The following is an 18,592-nucleotide window of genomic DNA, read 5'->3' on the forward strand; positions in this document are numbered from 1 at the left end:
TGCAAAATAAGGTTGTTTGATGATTATTATAGTAGGTCATCATCAGACAAAACTTACAATATATCAGTCTTTCCTGAATTTGTTAACAAACAATAATTGTTACTACAGTATATGACAATTGTGTTAGTAGTCTTTTGTTTGTGCTTGTCCACTAAGCGTAAACAGCATGTAAGCTGCAAACAATATAAATTGAGGGTCATTTATAAAGCAATGTAGTACATTTGATCACACGTAAATTCACTGTTTCTGTTTTTGACCATAACCAATACAACATCTTTATATGCAAAAAAGACCACTATGCATTTAGCTAGACAATATTTAAATGTGATAAATAGATACAACTATTTTAAATGTATATAACTTTTAAATCATAGTAACAAATAATATTGACATTAACAATGTGAAAGCTGACCGGATGCATTTTTCCCAGTACACCCCATCCCACCCTTACCATTCAACCAGTAACCACTGCTCCTCTCGTATCTTTCCCATACCCTTTCTTCTTCCTTGCCCTTTAGAATGTAAGTCCTCAAGGGCAGGACCCTCCCTCCACTTGTTTCACTCTTTACCCCTAGACTCTCATAACTAAGCGCCTAAATCAGACCTGATCGCACTTCTGCGAATTTGCAGAGATTTGCAATCAGATAGTCGCCGCCCCGCCAGAGTGAAAATCCGCCCCGTGCAAGTATGTGTACATCGTACGAAAAGCTTTGCAAATGCCAGTCAGCTGCAAATCCATTCGCAACTCACTTACCATATAATGATTTTTCCAGTCTGTGCAGTATTGTGCGTAGCCCAGGACTTACTCTTACAGGGCCAACAAAAAAAGGCGCATCTGGCCAGAGCTGATGTCACATACCCTCCCTGAAAATGCTTGGGAATGCCTGCGGTTTTTTCCTGACTCCCAGAAAACGTCCAGTTACCACCCCCCAAACGTTCGCTTCCTGTCAATCAATCTGCATACGACCAGCGATCAAAAAAGACGTAGTATTTTTTCGCAGATTGGCCTCGCACCTGCGCATTACAATCCATATGCACACGCAGTCGCTCGATAATTGGCTGCTTTGCGATTTTGCACATCAGCGATCAGGTCTGAATTAGGCCCTAAGTCAATAGGCGTATTTATTCCTACACATGTAATTATATACAATATTTGTATGCTAATCACAGTGTTCATTTGTTGCTTTGCTTACCTTGTTTTGTTGTTTTTGCATAAATAAATGCTAATAATAATAATAATAATAATTTCATATGCAAAATGGTGCCATAACATAGGCTTACATTTAATATCTACTTTGTTATGATATTAACATTTACATTTAGTGGGAACCCTTGTGCAAGGACAACAAAACAGTTCATGGCATATATGTGCACACATTTGTGCACATTGGAAAGCAGTACAGTATATTAAATAAAAGTTTACATTAAAAATGACAAACCGTAAACATTAATAAGATAATATGTCTCTGGCCCCTTATTTCTTCAAGTAGATCACTAATTGAAAAAAGCAGACAATCTTAGGGGGGTATTCAATTAGAGGCGATCCATTTTCGGACAATAATAACTGCCTGATATCGCAATTTTTGATATATGGTCGTTATGGCAGTATCCAAATATAGGCATTTTTTTATCGGCTGAAAATGGACTCGCGATCATGTGATAACACTTGGGATCTGGTATAAGCTCCCGATTCCATGTGTTATAGCGGCTCAGGCGACCAATTGTCTAAGATTATGCTTGAGGCACCCGAAGCATAAACCCTGATAAGTGCCAGCATCAGGGGGAAAAGCGCACCACATTGGGGCTAAATGGATAGCCCCTGGTGAACCTATTAGCGGCAATAGCTTAATGCTGCTAATAGCATATCCCCCTTAGTATTTAATGTTTGGTAAACAAAAAATATACTGCTCCTGCACAAACACAAGTCCTAATAGCATCTTAAGTATGTCACAATGCTAAGATATCATAGCTGTTATGGGGCAATTGGCCCAATAAAATTTCCATTGGCCCATGACATCATCTCCAAGAGCTGATGATCTGGCTTACCATATACTTTTAGTGAGGGTGCGGTTCAACATATCTACAGTAAAAAGATAGACAGTCAATAAGTCAACCCCAATTGGCTGACATGTAAAAGGTCAACATGGTCAAAAGGTTGACAGGGTTTAAAGGTCAACGTGGAAATAGTATACAGTAGAAAAGGTCGACAGGAACAAAAGGTCAACAGGGTCAAAAAGTCAACATGAAAATGGTCAATTCAAAAATGGTTGACAATTTTTTTTATGTCATTTTGTATGTTTCACCATATCTTATCCAAATTAGTGGAAATGTGTACCCTCCAGGGCTTTCTTCACTCGCCATGCTTTGGGCAAGCTGCCTCTATCTTACTATTCCTAGTCATAGTCCACGTGGATGGTAAATGAAAGGGTTAAAAAATTACCCGTGTCACACCATTCACAACACAGGCTACCCGGGAAGGTGCCAGGTTTGATCCTGGTAGCTACCAGGATTGAATTCCCCAGTAACACAACCTGGGTAGTCTCTTTCATACCATTTCTGGACCCAGGTGGCCCTGGCAATAACACAGGTTATAGTGCGAAAAGGAGTATAACTGATTTGATCCCTATGACTGGAGCAGAAACCATTGTAATACACCTTTTACACCAGATTCCCAGGTCGGACCCAGGACTTGAACATGGTTCCAAGCTGGGTCAGACCCGGGACTCTCCCCATTTATACCGCAGTGCCAATCCGGGATATTCACAGATCGACACAGTTTACACTGCACCCAGTGTCTTGTGGCCCTGGCGCTTAGAGATGATGTCATCACCAAGCGCCGGGAAATCCTGCAGACCGGTGCTCCGAGGCATCATGCTGGGGGCAAGCCTAGAAATCTGGAAGCTGCTGTGCTGCCCCAGCCTCCGGCGCTTCCAGGCACCAGACATGGTGCTGCTGTCTGCATAGAAGCATGTGCTATGTCCCCAGCCTCAGCCACTATATGTCAACCAGCACGGCGCTGCTGTCTGCATAGACAGCATGCACCGTGACCCCCAGCCCCCTGACCGCCCGCCGGTAACTGTGGAGCGGGAGGTTTGCCATGCTGTAAATGGGTGCTGGGTCGGCTGACCCGGCTTACCCATTTACACCGCCTTCTATCCCGAGTCTTAAACATGTACAACCCTGCTTGCAAGTCGGGTTGGATTCCCGGGAAAATTCTCCTGGGGTTTAGAAGAAGGACCCTTTTACACCGCCTGCAGTCCCGGGATTTTGCGCGCTCCTGTGCCAAATCACGGGATATTTCAGGCGGTGTAAAAGAGGTATAAATGTGGTGAGAAAACCTCTTCAGACAGCTAAGACTGACTAGTAATCAGAAATGCAACAATCAACAGCCTTAGGATAAACAGTCTTCTAATCATAAATTAAACTGGCAATGCCACAATGCCAAAAGTCTCTGGGTTTGCAGTAGTAATCAGAATTGCAGCATTCAGTAGTCTCAGGTTAAACAGATTCTTATACTATTGTGATAGACTGGAAATGCAAAAACTAAAAAGTCTCTGGATTTGTGGAAGTTATTAGCAGTGCAACAATCAATAGTTTTACTGCTAAGTTTTACTTTGAATACAACAATATTAAATAACAGGGCAAAGTCTCTGGATGTGCAGTAAGTAACAGGTGAATGAGCAGTTGCAGTTGTGAAGCAGGAAAAGGAACCTAGCTGGTCAGGTTCTCAGAGATTTTCAGTCTCTGGTACACTGAACACAGGGGAGCCCATTAGGTCTTATTATTTATTATTATTATTATTATTTATTACCAGTTATTTATATAGCGCACACATATTCTGCAGCGCTTTACAGAGAATATTTGGCCATTTACATCGGTCCCTGCCCCAGTGGAGCTTACAATCTATATTCCCTACCACACGTACATGTGCACACATTCATACTAGGGTTGATTTTAGTTGGGATCCAATTAAACTACCAGTATATTTTTGGATTGTGGGAGGAAACCGGAGTACCCGGAGAATATACAAACTCCGCACAGGTAGAGCCATGGTGGAAATCAATCCATGACCTCAGTGCTGTGAGGCAGTAATGCTAACCATTACACCATCCGTACTGGACAAAACCTCTCCGTGATTTAACCAATTTGTATAAACGACAGGTTTTGTCCATTTTCCAGTGTTTGGTAGCAAATGGTCGATTGTCAGTTGCTCTTATCCATTACCAGATTTTCATTCCAACCACAGATTATCTGCCATATAATTGTATAGTGTATGCCCAGTTTAAGATTTTCAAAGGCTCTAATAGTCTGAGCGTATTGCAGGTCCCACAATAACATAAGTATGTGCATTTTTACATATGTACACCTGATACAGCAATACTGTTGGGTTTTGTGTTGGATGTGATTTTATATTCTGTATGAGCAACTTATCATTCACATTGGCAGCAAAATTGTGCAATAGTTACTGTAGCTTTGCTGCCTCAAAGCACTACTTTTGTGAGTTTAATTCTGACCAAAGCCTTATCTGTGTTTAGTTTCTATATTCTATCTTTGTTTGCCCAGGGTTTTCCCCAGGTGCTCCAGACTCCTCTCAAAATCCATAAGCATACTGGTCAATTGGATCCGGTATGCTATACCGGCAGATGGGATGCCAGCTGTCAGTATACCGACAGCGGCATCCCATCTACCGGTATCCCAACAGTAAGGCAGAAAGGCCCCTCATGCTGCCTATCTGCGCTTGTTACGCTTCGGCACGGGTTCTTTTTCCACTCGGGTGGTGATGTGGACCCACTAACCAAATGGGCAAACGGGGTGTGTGCTGGAATTCCATCCGTCGGTAAAATGCCAGCGTCCTGGTTAATTGTCTTTTGGCAAATGTTAACCCTAGTGTACATGATCTAGGGAATATAGATGGTAAGCCCACTAGCGTCACAGAGAATGTGACTAGTATATGTAGTTTATCAGTTGAATGAGTTCTGCTTTTACGTGTTTTATTTTGCACACATTTGTTAACTGCATAAGTTGCATCTGGCAGAAAGGACAAAACATATCAAAACAAAAGCACATGACAGTACGGATGGTATTATGATTAGCATTACTGCCTCACAGCACTGAGGTTATGGGTTTGATTCCTACCATGGCCCTAACTGTGTGGAGTTTGTATATTCTCCCCGTACTTGCGTGGGTTTCCTCCGGGTTCTCCAGTTTCCTCCCACAATCCAAAAATATGCTGGTAGGTTAATTGGCTCCCAACAAAATTAACCCTAGTGAATATGTCTGTGTGTACATGTGATAGGGAATCTAGATTGTAAGCTCCACTGGGGCAGGGACTGTAAAGCGCTGTGGAATATGTGTGCGCTATATAAATAACTGGTAATAAATAATAATAATAATAAATAAATTTTAACAGGCACATGTATTAAGCATTAAAGAAGTCACACACTAGAGACTGAAGGAAAACATCTCACTCAAGATGGCAAATGGCAGGAGAAAAACAAAAGAAAAAACATGGTCTCTCTGGGTAGGTTCAGTGCTGAAACATCAAAATGAATAAGAAACAATTCATATGTGAAGAGAAGCAATTATGGTCATAAATTGTTGCATATACCTACCAGTATATATTTAAAGTGTGAGAGGAAACCAGAGTACCTGAAGGCAGGCGTGAATTTAGGGGTCAGGGTGCAACAGTAACGTCCACCACCCGCCTGCCTAATTTTATTATTTTTAATTGATTAGTTATAAGCCCTCATTTAATGATAGCCAATTTACTAGAATCTTATAGAAAAAGCCACTAACGATGACATTTTTTATATTTGTAATTATTGATACATATTTATTAAGTAGGACAGTTTACAGGGGCAGTATGTGCATGTCCTACACTCTATTCAAGATGGCATATATGGCATATATTACAGTACAGTGCCTCACGTGCCTAATGGGAAATTCTCCACTGCCTGAAGGAAACTCGTACAAGCATGGGGAGAATATACAGACTACACAATTAGGGCAAAGATGGGAATTGAACCCAAGACCTCACTGCTGTGAAAACTGTAAGGCTATGTATTACAGCTTTTGTACTGCCCAGATAATGTTATGCATGAGATATGAGTCCACATATGCATCATACAAGATTCATAGATATAAGTCCACATATGCATTATAGATGGTGTATATAGATGGTGTAATCCTTATCATAAATGTCTCACAGTACTGAGGTCATGAGCTTGATTACCACCATTGCCCTAACTGTGTGGAGTTTGTACATTCTCCATGTACTTGCATGGGCTTCCTCTAGGAACTCTGGTTTCCATCCACAATCCCAAAATATACTGGTAGTACAATTGGCTCCCAACAGAAATTTACCCTAGCGTGTTAGTGTGTACATTACATGGGCAGACTGGATGGGACAAGTGGTTCTTATCTGCCATCAAATTCTATGAGGGGTAAGTTTACTAAAATGGGACTTCTATTTAAGATGGGATGTTGCCTATAGCAACCAATCAGATTCCAGACACTATCTTCTAGAAGGTGCTAGGTAAATGAGAAGTAGTCTCTAATTGGTTGTTATGGGCAACATTGCATATTAAATAGAACTCCCATCTTAGTAAATTTACCCCTATGTTTCTATGTATAGATATAACTCCATATATACATCATACAAAGGTGGGGGGGGGGTGTTAGCTAGTGATGCAGATCAAAGGACTTTTTTCCTACTTTAAACTACTGTATTTTTATGTTGTGTGTGGTTTTTTGGGGGTTTTTTTTTTTATATATATATTAGCCCTAAGGCCTCATGCGAACTAGCGTTAGAATATTTTACTAGCATTTTCTAACTGTATTTAGCATATGTATGTATTTTACATGTTGTTTCTATTACAAATGATTTAGATTTAGGGAAACTTGCATACAGATTCTCCTTAATGTATGCCACTACACGGGGATTAATGGAGATTATTAGACCAACAACTACAACATGTTTAATTCCCAAGATATTTTTTATTCTGTTATCTTTTAAACAGAAACAGTTGCAATAGAATTCTAATAACATTTATTAGTAGTCAAAAACAGTCCACAAAACTGGATATATCCATTCAATGTCAGAAGAGACCAAGTTAAGCAGAAAATGAACCAGAAATTGTTCATCATATAAGTGGGTGTTATCATCACACATCATCAATTACTGTCTTAAAAGGCACTTTTTTCAAAACTTTAAGGCAACATTCATCCCAACCTAATAATTTTTTTAAAAGAATCCACCGCTACTACACGCCAAAACATTTTGTTATTCCACAATCACATAAACTCTATTATTAATCAAGTAAACTGTTCATAGTCTCTGTTGGTGCTGCCAGTTTTAATTCTCATTTGTCAAAAGAATTACATTTCAGGATGAGGAAGGGAAGCCTATAAGATTCACGCTGGCAGCACCAACTTCCTGAAATTGGCATTGTGCTTTTGGGAAAGTCATCTGATTTCATTTGGTTACATTAATGGCCAGAGCCGTTTCTTGGGGCAGGCGAGCAGTGCAACCGCACTGGGCGCCCGCCGCAGCACTAACTGTGGCTCCCTTCTTCCCTCTCCTATTTCTCCCCGAGTAACCCGCTCGGGGGGCGGAGTTTCACGGAATGACACGGTTGCGTCGTTACGTCACGACTCAACCCCATCACTCCGCGAACCCCCCCCCCCCCCCCCCGAGCGGAGTACAGAGGGGGATCCAAGTTAGGAAGAGGGAAAGGCCGGCGCAAGGAGCAACTAGTGACGCGGGCCAAAGAGCGGTAATCGCCTCTGTAAGTATTCTCTCTCTCTCTCAATATGTAAAATGGGGACACCTGCCGTAATGTGTGAAATGGGGACTCTTGCCTGCCGTAGTGTGGGGATTTAATGTATCAAGGGCATTGCGGTGTGTGGCATAATATGGTGCAGTGAGCAATACTGTGTGGGGCTTAATATGGTAGAATTTTTTTTTCCTGTGGTGGTCGTGATCTGTTGGAGCAGGGTCAAAAACTGGATTGTGAGGTAGTCTTTTCAGACGAGGCCATGCCCATTTAAATGAGGCCACACCCATTTAGATGAGGCCATGCCCTCTTGCCGGGGTGCACGCGCAAGTTGGTTTTTTTTTATCTAGGTGTGTGTATGTGTGGGGGGGCACATTTTTTTATGTCATAGCGGGGCGCATTTTTAAATCTTGCACTGTGAGCCAAATTGGCTAGAAACAGCCCTGTTAATGGCTGTCTGTGGCAACCAGATACAAATGTAATAAAAAGTTATACTGTTACAGGTACTTAGTGGCCCCTCTAGTGCAAACTAATGGTGGAAAAGTGGTATTTCTATATCACAACGCAGAGCCCATGGTGTTAGTTTCAACCCAGGTATGATATGTGTGTTTGTATGTTCTCTTTGTATTTGTGGGGCAGATGTATTAAGCATGGAGAAGCGATAAAGCAGTGATTAGTGGAAGGTGATAACGTACCAACCAATCAGCTCCTAATTGTCATTTTTCAAACCTGTAATGATTGGCTGGTGCGTTATCACCTTCCACTTCTCACTGCTTTAGCACTTCTCCGGGATTAATACATCTGCCCCTGTGTTTCCTGTGGATGCTCCAGTTTAATCCCACATTTCAAAAGCATACTAATAGCGTTATTTGCCATACGATATAATGGGGCCAATGTATTAAGCCTGGAGAAGTGATAAAGCAGTGATAAGTGCAAGGTGATAATGCACCAGCCAATCAGCTCCAATATGTAAATTGGCAGTTAAGAGCTGATTGGCTGGTGTGTTATCACCTTGTTTTATCACTTCTGCAGGCTTAATACATCTGCCCCAATGTACTTGTATGTGGAAGGGAAATAAATTGTTAGCTCCATTGATGGGAAACTAAGGTAAATGGTTTCCTATCTCTGGAAAGATCTGTGTAATATGCTGCTTCCATACATAATATCATAAATTAAGTATAGGAGCGAGTTGTCAGAAGAAATGTCGGTGATAGTAGCTGGCAAATTATACTCACCTTCTAGAAAAGGTAAAGTTAGTCAAGGATTAAACCGTTCTCTTGCATATTTATCTTACATAGCAATTTAAAAAAACAAATAGCAGAGAATGTACTTTTTGTACTATATTATATTTTTTGCAGCATGTAAGTAACAGTCTTGCTTACATTGAGATGAGAAATAGGAAGATTTATTCTAAGAGAGAGAGAGACTGTATATAGATAGATAGACTGTATATTATACAAAAGTTTTTAATAAGTACATTGATTGATTGATTGATTGATTGATTGATTGATTGCATCAGTTTCAAGTGGCAATTGAAATATGTAAAATTAGTATTTGACTGCTATGCTATATGTGTTGAAACTTTCCATCTGACTGTTACAACTTGTGTAACAAGTATAAATTATATAATACTATTGCCTAATAAACCATAATAGTATTCAGCATGTATTATAGGACAAAAAGGATCATCCGCTTTCCTTGATACTGCTACAGTATGTTTCTTACTGTGTTCTTGTGAAACCTGTAACATATAATAGGAGAATGTATGTAACCTGATCTGAAAGTTGGCCTTTGCCAGGTTCACAATGAGGATTAATTCGCACAGAATTGTGTACATAATGAACGAGGCTAGGGAAAGTGATCTTTACTAATTTATTTTACATTTAATTTATGATATTGTAACATGTAATCCTGCCATCGTAGGTAAACGTTAAACCTTTTAATAACAGCCCGGATGACAATTCCTTGTATTACCGCACCATGGAAAACATGCACCCGTTTAAGTTTTGCCCAATGTCAAACAATCAAGTTATAATGGGGCATATAAGAGAATTGATTACGTAATATAAGTGTGGGGCTACACATAGCGGCCAATCACTTGGCCGCTATGTGTGGCCCAGACCTAACACTATAGGAAAATATGGTGAAAGCTAAAATGTAAATGAACATCATTCGCAAGCAGTGAATAATAATCGATTGCAAAGAAGCCTACACTATGATCAAGCAAATAACGAAAAATGCATGTTATAAAAATATCTTAAATAAAAGGCTATCTATTAAAGAAATGTATGTCAATAGGTGGAATAACATGTATCTTATCTTAAAGGGTAATAATGCCCATTTAACTCATTTTGAAAATCAAAACGGTGCAACAAAGCCCAAAGGATTAATTAATATGTGCATTGATCAAGTGGATCTTTTAAATCATTCCTAATGAATGAAACTCTGCAAATCGTTAAGCACATCGCATAAGTACTACAACAGGTCACTGATGGCCGTTTACCTGTAAAATGTCAAGGTTTCCTTGCCACTAAAGTTGTGGCAGCCATAAAACTAAAGGTATAGTACAAAAGCAATTATATGAATACCTGGATCCCGGCAAAATGAGAATTTATCAATCAACAGCTTCATCGCTTGAAAAATACAGTATTCACTGTTTGTAATTGAGCCTGCAGCGCTTAAATAAATCATTGATGGGTAAAATTGCACATGCTCACTTAAAGTATAATGTGATTTAAGAGGACATGTTAATGAAAGTCGCCAAGCCCTTGCACCCCTGACATTAGAAATTCATCACACATCATTCTGTAATTCTTGCACATTATTATATATGCCTCTTATTTATAACAATATAACGTGCGTGTGTTTTGTTTTATATACATTTTAATATAATTTTGGTGTGTTTTTGGACATTCCTTTTTAAAGTACAGGGGAAAAAATAATATAAGAAATTGGATTTAAAAGCATAGAGATTGGCTTTAAACGTTTTAGATTAAAGAGGAGGAGGGGGTGATTGCAGGCTGTGGCTGCAACAATGATTAGTCTTGATCTAAAAGCTGTTCTGTTCTCTAGCACATTGGGTAAGTCCTTTATCATTGGGTGGCAATGCCACTGCCTGTGGCTATTGCTTGCCTCGAGCTAAACTCTGATGGCAAGCAGGAGTCTATCAACAGCCTTCATTAGAGAACAGAGCTTGCCACAGCTGCGGTATGACCCTTTCGCATTCATTCTATTGCTAGTCCACAAACTAATGTCCTGTCTAGTGAGGAATTACCATGCTTATAAATAACATCCACATTGTGTGTGTGTGTGTGTGTGTGTGTGTGTGTGTGTGTGTGTGTGTGTGTGTGTGTGTGTGTGTGATATAGATATAGGTATATATATATATATATATTACTGTGCGCAGGAAATGCAGTACAGGAAACTCGTGATTTAAAGATGATCTGGCAAAATGTCAGGTAGCGCCTTGCAGCCATATACTGTAGGTGCACTGCGATCTTATACCTTGATTCAGAAGTAAACGTTTTAACGTAGTTTATAATCAGCTCGTTTGAATACTTTCAAATTCCTGGCTTTAAAGTTAACACTTGGGAATTAAAGTGTGTTCTACCATATAAATAAATAACAATTTCTCCATAGAAAATAATATTTCCAGAGCAATTTATCCATTTAACGGAATATATATTTTTTTCACAGTCGTGTAGTGATATATTTATTGATTAATAAAGGACAATTATCACTGCCCTTTAACTCTCAAGTTACTCTCCATAATAGCAGTACTATAATCTGAAACGGTTATTCAGAGAAAACACTGCTACATTTAAAATAGCCATATTGGTGCTGAAACAGTTAAATAGGCCTGTGCACAAAATGCATGATGTACCAGAACACTGGTTTGAACATTAATTACATAATAGCATGTGTAGCCCTCCAAGTCACCACACAATATGCCTTACATATACATAGGTTGAGAGGAAAAAAAATATATATATATATATATATATATATATATATATTAAATTATATTTTTTTTCTTAGTCTATTCAATAAGTGCAGCATCCAGATCATTCAGTCATTTAGAAACATAGAAACCATACACAGAGTTGGACAGCAGCTAAGAAACGTTTGGTTTAACTAGTCTACCCTTTTTACCTTTTGGTAACCTCAACCCCATTTGATCTAAAAAAAAAAAAGTTGTAGTAGGTTTGTAGTGATAACGTTTTGTCAGAAAAAAGTGTATTTCTCTTTGATGGAATGTCAGCAGAGTGTATACACAGTGTGGACTGTCAGTAGAGTGTATCCAGAGTGTGGACCCTCTGCAGAGTGAATACAAGTGTGGACTCTCAGTAGAGTGTATAAAGAGTGTGGACTGTCAGCAGAGTATGTATATGTCAGTAGAGTGTATACAGAGTGTGAACTGTCAGTAGAGTGTATACAGAGAGTGGAGTCTCAGCAGAGTGTATACAAGTGTGGACCCTCAGTAGAGTGTATAAAGATTGTGGACTGTCAGCAGAGTGTATACAGAGTGTGGACTCTCAGCAGAGTGTATACAAGTGTGGACTCTCAGCAGAGTGTATATAGAGTGTGGACTCTCAGCAGAGTGTATACAGAGTGTGGACTGTCAGCAGACTGTATACAAGTGTGGACTCTCAGCAGAGTGAATACATGTAAGTAGAGCGTATAAAGAGTGTGGACTGTCAATAGAGTGTATACAGAGTGAGAACTGTTAGTAGAGTGTACCCAGAGTGTGGACTGTCCGTAGAGTGTATACAGAGTATGGACTGTCAGAGTGTAAACAGTGTGGACTGTCATTAGAGTGTAAACAGAGTGTGGACTCTCAGCAGAGTGTATACAGAGTGTGGATTCTCAACAGAGCGTATACATGTCAGTAGACAGTAGAGTGTATACAAAGTGTGGACTGTCAGTAGAGTGTATACAGAGTGTGGACTGTCAGTAGAGTGTATACAGAGTGTGGGCTCTCAGTAGAGTGTACGTCTACAGAGTGTGGATACCAGAAGAGTGTATGCAGAAAATACAGATGGTGATTTGTTTAAAAATTCAGTCACGCCTCTTTGTATGAGTGCAGAATAGGCTATGGCTCTTCATACATTTCTAAGTTTATTCTTCCAAATTGGGACACTTTAACAACATGTTCATGAAGAAACTGGATACAAGTCATCTCCACACAACCATAGAGACCATACCTGCACTTAATATTTCTTGTCAGCCTTAAATGGTTATTACTAACTCTATTCTGTAATAATATAATTAGTAAAGGTGTAATTTAACAACGTAGATCACAATTTGTCCTTAATGGTTGGCATATTAAGGAAAGTTAGTTACTACGTTAGATAAGGGCAGTATATAAGGTTACGTACAGACGTAGACATTTTTATGTTCAATACTTACATGACACAAAATATGCTATTAGAGGTTACATGGCGCCTGAGGTAATATGTGAGAATAATAGTAATAATAACAATAATAGCCCAGATATCTACCATTTGAAAATGCATATTAATTCCAAATGCTAATACAACGGATGAAATGCAATTACTTATTTTCTGCAGTAACAAAATGTACAGACAAATTAGTGTCCCAATCTATGTATAATAAGGTTTGTAACATAAATCCATATCCTATTTCAAAACATGACACATAAATGATGATCAGGAGAACATTGATTCCCCACACATTGCTCATATGTTGTTACACCTGACAATACTATTTGCATGCAATGTAAATATTTCATCAGTGCCCTGGGTATGAAGGTATGGGATCAAATAATCATTCATCAGCGCACACTACAAGTTATTGTTAAAAGAAAGAACATCGCTGTCAAGACATTTTCCCTCAGTTTCCTGATTGCGTAAGACGTATTTTGTGGATTCATTAGGTTCTTCTTCTATAAATGTCCAATGTTGCAAGAAACTACTCTAGTGCATAATACAAAATTATATGTTTTTCAATAATTCTATTATATTTATATACATTCAAGAATATAAATTGACAGATTGAATTGCATCCTCTGTGATGTGTTTGTAGAATTGGTCAATGTTAAACTTTAACACGATATTTCTTCTTGATAGGATATTAAGTGGATAGATAGATAGATAGATAGATAGATAGATAGATAGATAGATAGATAGATAGATAGATAGATAGATAGATAGATAGATAGATATAGAGTAATAAGCCATACGTGAGAAGGATTTGCACTAGATTGATCTGTATCAATGCCATAGTAAATGAGTTCAAAGGTTGACCAAATTGTGATTGGAAAATACTGTGCATTTCTCTAAGAAATAAATCATCGGTATTTACATTTATAAGCATACTGTATTTGTCTTATCCTGCACTAAGTGTACTAAAAAATCTTTCTGCTTAAACTTTGTAATATATTCATGATGACGCAACTGTCCTGTAACGGATTTAGTGGTTTCTGTTTCCAATTTCCCAAGCATCACTCACAGCAAATATTACCATGGAATACGCAATGCAGGAACTAAACAATGATCTGCCATTAGCAAGATATTATGAATGCATTTCCTTTCTATGGAACATTCTGCCCACTGCCCTCCTAAGCATATGTGTAACAGTACTCCACACAACATTTCTCCTATCAGTCGTGCTGTCATTTTAGAAGGTGCTTGGCTGTGCCAAGTAATGCTGGTACAACACGGTGCGGTTTGTTAAATGTTCACATTATTTGCAAGGTCTATGGTTTGATAAAAGGAGACAGTATCGTGAACAGAGTTGATTGAAATGGCGTGTGCCTTGCTGATGGGAGCCAGCTAGGGACAATGCGCTGTGCATCTATGGACACTCCAGCAATTATTCCTCTGCGTTGAAGGTGGATTAGTGCAATGGAAAGAAGCATATGTTTGGCCTGGGGCGACACTCCCCCTGGCTGAGCTTAGAGAATGGGAGCGGAGAAAGAGGCTGAACCTGGAATATCAAACTATACCAGAAGCAGCCTTCCCTAGCACCACTGAGAGAGGAGACAGCTTTTAGGCTGGGACTGGCTCTCTGGCTCAGAATACCAAGCAGCGGATATTCTCTTACACTGTTTATACCATGGTTGCTCTGAAGCAACTTAGACACTTTACACATACTCAAAGCATTTACTAACCGATTGATCCTAAATGAATAGTTAGGGATTTACCTGCATAGGCTCTTGTTACACATTTCATACAATGGCAATAGATACTTCCACTTGCAAGCTATAGTCACACCTACTATTTATTCTCTTTCCCAGATGACAAATGTCTGTACATGTTGAAACAAACCTCTTCTATTTATGAAAAAGTATGTCTCTGCCAGAATGAATTCGCAAGCGCATGCATCATCATATCACTTAGACAATGTGCATCTTGTAATATCGGAAGGGGGGAATCACCATTTACCATGTTATTTTACGACATTGTGGACTTATTGTTTAATCAGGACGGATGCATAGAACTCCATTGATTAATAAAGGACAACACTAAAGGTTCCCTGCGTTGCTTAAATGATAACATCATTTCTTATTCACATGTGAACCCACTTCCTATGTTAAATATCTATATGCTGCTAATAAATAAAATCACACCAGTCGTGAAATACACTTATTTCATAGTTCATTTGTGAGCAGTAGCTGTGTACACAATGGTTAGCATTACTGCCTCACAGCACTGAGGTCATGGGTACGATAGCCACCATGGCTCTAACTGTGTGGAGTTTGTATATTCTCCCCGTACTTGCGTGGGTTTCCTCCGGGTACTCCGGTTTCCTCCCACAATCCAAAAATATACTGGTAGGTTAATTGGCTCCCTACAAAATTAACCCTAGCATGAATGTGTTTGTGAGTACATGTGGTAGGGAATATAGATTGTAAGCTCCACTGGGGCAGGGACTGATGTGAATGGCCAAGTATTCTCTGTAAAGCGCTGCGGAATATGTGTGCGCTATATAAATAACTGGTAATAAATAAATAATACACAGTGAGATATTGATGGAGCAATACAACATACAACAAAGTAGTGTGTTCATTACAATTGGGGGTATTGGTTCAGTAGCTGCCTTTCTCTTTATTCAGTATTAACCCTACATTGTAAGTTTCACAAATGCTATGCAAAATATACAGATTTATACTATTATCAGACTGATTAATGCTCATATATTTATATCGGGCTGATTGGAGTTCACACATATTCACCTGTTTTCTATGGACTGCATGTAGACGTTTACACATAGATTGTACCTGTGTAAGTACTATAACGTACGAATCTTCTCTTCTATGAACCGTATATCTCGTCTAGCGCATGCGCTGTGGCTTTCACTATCTTGTCACATGCAATTGACAGCATGTAGCAATCACCAATATTTTCAGCTCGTTATGGTTTCAGCTGTTAATATATTCACATATAGTGTCAACTAGACTAGAGGGATTCAGTTTCAGCAACTTTGCCCACGTACTTATCAAAATACGTACACAGCATTTTTTTATTCATTATCTTATTATATTGAGCTGTGTCCATCCAACAAGTAGTAGTACAAAATCTAAACCATTTTATAAACCCAGTTTCCCTGCCTGATAATTTATACTTCTACAAAACATCATGCTGCTTTGTACTTAGCTTCTTAAATATTTACAACATTTGTTTTACCTTTGCAACATTTTTATTGTTAATGCCCTATTTCCTGGCTGCGCCATACGGGGCGCATTAAACCCACCCACTGATCTCTCCCAAAACACCAAAAAGCAGGTGCAGTGCTATGTCACCCTGTCAAGATATACAATGTGTTTGTTTGATTTTACGAGCCCTGCATAAGCCCTGGATCTACATAACACGTTTAGCACATAGCTCTGAATCTCGCGTGGTGCTGATTTTGGGGTAATTCATGTGTCAGTGTAAAGGTGGGGATGGGGGTTGGGGGGAGTGATGCTCAGACCAGAGCCACGTCTTCCTGGGTGCAAACTTAGGAACAATACCTACATGAGGCTTGCTTAAGATGCTGTTATATACATAACGTTATTCTATTTTCTATTTTTAATTAACATAGACATAACCCTGGCAATAACAGGACCCAAGAAACAATGAGAGCAATGAAAAATGACCTGTGCCTTCTATCATCTCCGACTTGCACCTGCAATTCCTATAGAAAAATCTGCATTTGTTATTTATGTTTCAAATCCCCCATGTAGCCAGGATCTATAACGATTGGAGTATGTTTTATATGCCAATAATACACACACAATTCAGCACAAGACGTGAGTGAACTGCCAATAGCTGAGGAGCCTAGGATGGGATCTCTAACCGGATACAGCAGATGCTGGCTTGGTGCAGGCCACTACAGCTCGATTATCCTCTGGACACGTTAGGAAAGCATTAGTGATTGATAATGACGCTCATTAACCCCTTTTCTCTCCAAAGACGAACCCACAATCAGCAGGTCACTTCAAACAGCTGAATTGAACATATCAACATATCCATATATATACTTACAGTAGATAAGTAAAAGTGGTATCGGATATGAATATGTTGCTGTATGTTTCATAACATTTGTCAACCTTACACTGAGATTTAGTAATACTGTACATAACTATAATATTTCCACTTTTACAAGCACAAACTGCCATCTCAGTGGCATGTTGTGCACATTTCATCATTATTCAACAACTGACTCGCATTAAAGTCTATGGATTTTTATTTTTTTTGAGTCAGTATGAAATTTACTTTATGTTGGAGGAAGCCGACAGTTTAAAATATGAATATTTATACCAAATGAATAAACTGTATTCAATTAACTAAAAATATCGTGCACTTCTGAACTGAAGTGGAATAGACTGTAATTGATTTATTTGAAACCAGAGGTTAAGGACTGAATTAGCTAAGTACAACTGGGTATTTCAAGCCACTGACTTCTCAAATGTCAAATCCTTTCTATATTTAATATTATTTCAGCTGCAGGGCATTGCTATCCTTATGGTTGTTCCACTAGTTAAATCTCAAATTATATTAATATTCGATTCTTTTTTAGGGGGATTGAAGAGGAAAGTGTATAAATTGGGGGGATTGAAGAGGAAAGAGTATAAATTGGGTTAAACCATTTTAACGATAGGCTTTAGTTCTACTATAAACAAATGTAAGTGTTTCAGTTTAGAATAATCTAAGTCAAACAATAAGAATTTAAGATTCATAAAGTATCCTACACAAACCATTGTGTCATTACCTTCAATAATCATATATGTAACAAACGTCGCTATATATACTGTATACACTCACTCCCTTCTGTCAGTTATACAACTACAAGAAGTAACCAAGAAGGTATATGTATATTTAATTATCACTCGTGTAATATATATATATATATATATATATATATATATATATAGTGGAGTGGTGTAATCCTTGTTTACTGCACACATTGATTGCATAGAAACTTAAAAGATCCTGAGCATTTCCTAAATCCACCTTAGAATGAATGGTGTTTAATAAGATTGCTTTGCTTTAGAAATGAGTATTTATGTGTAGCTGCAGAAAGAGCAGCCGTGTATTGCAGTCTGAACGCTATTGTGCCTGAGGTGAGGATCCCACACACAATCTGAGAAGCAGCCAAGAAAAACAGCCTTGACAGACAATGCTACACTTCACCTGCTTCAATACACTGCTTTTCATTTATGTCAAGAATATATACAGTTAGGGTTCATTCACCTCATTATTTCCATACATCTACTTTATAGAAAACCAGATTCTCCAGAATATATAACATTCTAGAGAAAGAAGAAAAAATAAAAGAGAAACAATTGCAGCTAAGCATTTTCTTGATCCACT

Source organism: Pseudophryne corroboree, chromosome 5 (assembly GCF_028390025.1).
Source record: "Pseudophryne corroboree isolate aPseCor3 chromosome 5, aPseCor3.hap2, whole genome shotgun sequence".
NCBI classification, from domain to species: Eukaryota; Metazoa; Chordata; class Amphibia; order Anura; family Myobatrachidae; genus Pseudophryne; species Pseudophryne corroboree.